Here is a 4,054-nt window from a genome sequence, read left to right as displayed (position 1 = left end):
TCTATTTAAAAGTGTTGGATTCTGCTTTTGCTTTAGTACAAGATGGTGAAGAGTTGTTTGCTCAATTCCTGAATACGTTACAGAATCCGGGTGAGAAACCCTCTGCTTTTTTGCAACGTTTACAACTCACATTAAACACTATGATGAAAAGAGGTGGTATCTTGTCTTCAGACTTCAACAAACATTTACTCAAGCAATTTTTGTCGAGGATGCTGGGATAGCGATATCCTAAACAAACTACAGTTGGAGAACTTGAGGAGCGATCCCCCATATTTTGCAGAGCTCCTCCTACTGCTTCAAACTGAGGAGGGTAGACAGCTGGCCAAGGAGAATCTCATGAAGAAGCACCTAACTGCATCCAAGCCTCGTGCCGCTGTTCATTCCCAGAGCACATGTGCTTGTAGCCATTCAGACACCAAGGCTATTAATGAGCTGAAACAACAGATGCAGAAACTGCAGAGTCAAATGGCTGCTCTTCTCTCACAGAAATCTCAATTCTCCAAGCCAGCACCACCTCAACTCAGGTCAGCACAACCAAGAGCCCAGCAGCAGTGCAACCAGTTCCCGGCCTAGAGCAGGCTACTGCTTTAAATGTGGAGAGGATGGGCACATGTCAGCAGGATGCGCCAACCCTCCGAACCCGACACTGGTTCTGAAAAAGAAGAAACAACTTGAAAAAAGACAGCAGGCTTGGGACAGCAATAAGAAATCATCAAACTAGAGGCAGTCTCTGTGGAGGGACAGACGGAGGCTGCAGTCGACCCATGTCCCAGTTACAAGCAGGATGGACATTTCATCACATTGCCTAAAGGACTCATTGGAACCAGAAGCACAGCACAGGTCACGATTGGAGGAACTGTATTGGACTGCCTGTTAGACACTGGGTCTCAGGTAACCACCATCTCTCACTCCTTCCACCATGATTATCTTTCTGACCATGAGATACAACCTCTGAAAAAACTCCTGGAGATAGAAGGAGCGAATGGCCAAGCTGTTCCATACCTTGGTTATGTGGAGCTGAACGTGACTTTCCCTCCCGACTTCTTGGGTTCCACCACAGCTGTTGACACACTTGCCCTGGTAGTTCCTGATGTCCAATCAGCTCAACAGCCGTCAGTACTGATTGGTACAAACACTCTGGACTTGGCATATGAGAAAGCATTCTCAGACCAACAACCCTCCATTCCAGCCCCACATGGATACAGAACGGTGCTGAAAATCCTTGAGCAACGATACAGACTGGCCAACAGTAACCATCATGGAATTATCAAGCTGCACACTGACGGACCACAGACCATCCCAGCTGGAAAAACTGTTGCCTTGGAGGGGTTAATTTGCGGACGCTGCCTCCAGGCCGAGAAGGCTGTGTTGGTGGAACATCCAACTTCGTCGCCTCTGCCAGGTGGCTTAATGGTCCTGTCTTGTGTCATGGATTTCCCTTCTCACCAGCCATACCACTTACCTGTGGTAATCTGCAACCAGTCTGATCATGATGTAACCCTCCCAGCCAAAGCCATCATTGCGGAGATTAGTGCCATTCAGTCTATTCAGTGTCAGGAAAGGAGTCATGACAGTATGCCTCCTAACCCTGTGACTTCTGGGTTCAACTTCAACTTTGGTAACTCCCCCTTAACACCGGAATGGAAGAGTCGTATTACTGAGAAGTTAAACGCCCTCCATGATGTCTTTGCAAAACACGACCTTGACTTTGGGAAAACCGACAAAGTGAAACATCAGATCAAGCTCTCTGACACTACTCCTTTCAAACAGCGCCCAAGACCAATCCATCCTCAAGATCTGGATGCTGTGCGCCAACACCTGACGGAGCTGGTTGACTCTGGGGTCATCAGAGAGTCAGAGTCACCTTTTGCATCACCCATTGTCGTGGTGCGAAAGAAGAATGGGAGTGTGCGGCTCTGCATTGATTACCGGAAACTAAATCTGCAGACCATCAAAGATGCATATGCATTGCCAAAGTTGGAGGATACTTTTACAGCTCTCTCTGGATCAGAATGGTTTTCACTCCTTGACCTTAAATCTGGTTATTATCAGATTGAAATGGAGGAGGAAGACAAGAGCAAAACAGCATTTGTATGTCCACTTGGATTCTATGAGTTCAACAGAATGCCCCAGGGAATCACAAACGCACCCAGTACCTTCCAACGACTAATGGAAAAGTGCATGGGAGAAATGAACTTGAAAGAAGTCTTAGTCTTCATTGATGACTTGATTATTTTTGCACCAACGCTTGAAGAGCATGAGAGGAGACTACTGAAAGTCCTTCACCGTCTGAAGGAATTTGGACTCAAGCTCTCAGTTGAAAAGTGCATGTTTTTCCAGAAATCCGTTAAATACCTGGGGCATGTTGTGTCAAAGGATGGTGTGCAGACAGATCCAGATAAAATCGAGACACTTAAGTCCTGGCCGGTTCCAAAGACTCTTAAAGAACTCCGCTCTTTTCTGGGTTTCGCAGGATATTACCGTAGGTTCATCCAAGGCTACTAGGCCAACAAGGTGTGATTTTGCGATGATGGAATCCTAGGTAGTCTGCAAACTGTGAGAAAGCCTCACTGTTAAAAGGAGGACCATTGTCAGTTTTTACTGTCCTTGGGATCCCAAACATGGAGAACACTTTGTCAATTACTGGGATAACAGAAGATGCTGATGTTGAGCGTACACTTTCAACGACTGGATAGCGAGAATACTCGTCTGTGATAACGAGCAGGTATTCCCCCGTAGGGAGTGGTCCATAAAAGTCTGCACTGACACTGTGCCAGGGCGTTTCCGGTAATGGTGACATCTGCAGAGGGTCAGTGTGTGTGACAGGTGTGCTAGCTTGGCACGGCAGACAGTTTTGAACTGCAGATTCTGCTTTCCGATCGATCTCTGGGAACCATACTTTGGTACGTAGCAGCGCTTTGGTCTTGACGATACCCTGGTGCCCTTCGTGTGCCAGTTGTATTGCTCTTTCTTGTAGGACAGTTGGAATGACTATCCTCGTGCCTCTGAGAATGAAGTCAGATGAGTCGGCTACTGTTAGTTCACTTTGAACATGTTTGAATGATTTCAAAATGTCAGCATGCTGGGATTTATCTGTTAGATGCCACGTGTTGTTCCTGATGTGACCGATGACTTCCTGCAGAACCTGGTCTTTCAGAGTCTCTGTTTTTATCTCGTGAAGTGTCATGGCTTTTGGGGTGGAGTGATAAGAGAAGAAATTGACATACTCTTCTGCAACCTTACATGCACGAGCACTTTCATTCTCCTGTGTTGGCACTGGATGACGTGACATAAAGTCAGCTGGATTATCAGCACCTTTTCTGTATTCCACTCTGAAGTTATATGGCTGAAGTCTCAGTCCCCATCTTTCTATTCTGGCAGGTGGTTTTGATCTTGGGTTATTCCAGATGATTTCGAGTGCCTTGTGATCGGTCACCAGTGTGAATGGATGTCCATAAACATACAAATGGAAATGTTCGCAACTCCACACAATGGCGAGTGCTTCTTTCTCAGTCTGCGAGTATCTCGTTTCCACATCACTCAGTGCTCTGCTTGCATATGCAATAATGTGTTTCATCCCCTTTTCATCTTTTTGACAGAGAATGGCGCCCAGTCCTACTGGACTAGCATCAACTATCAGTTCAGTCTGTCTGCTGGGATAGAAGTAGGACATCGTCGTGTCGCTTGTGAGACTGACCTTGAGTGCCTGCAACGCAGTTTCTTGGTCTTGACCCCATGTCCAAGGGGTGTCCTTGTGCGTGAGCCTGCGCAGTGGCTCAGAGATCGATGAGAAGTCTCTGATGAACCTTGAGCAGTAATTGGCCATGCCAAGGAGACTTTTGATGTCAGCAGGTGTTTTTGGGTTGGGAGCGTGTTGAACTGCTGCAACCTTTTTAGGATCTGCTGAAACGCCACCTGCAGAGAAGATGAAACCAAAAAACTCAAGTTTCGTTTTATTAAATTCACACTTCTCTCGATTCAGAGTAAGACCTGACTCTGATAGTCGCTTAAAGAGAGCTGTAAGATTGCTGTCATGATCAGCCTGGTCCCTGCC

Source organism: Haplochromis burtoni, unplaced genomic scaffold (genome assembly GCF_018398535.1).
Source record: "Haplochromis burtoni strain Fernald_Lab_line unplaced genomic scaffold, NCSU_Asbu1 Contig_103, whole genome shotgun sequence".
Lineage (NCBI taxonomy): Eukaryota > Metazoa > Chordata > Actinopteri > Cichliformes > Cichlidae > Haplochromis > Haplochromis burtoni.
The sequence above is the reverse complement of the archived record's forward strand: the minus strand, read 5'-3'. Positions refer to the sequence as shown.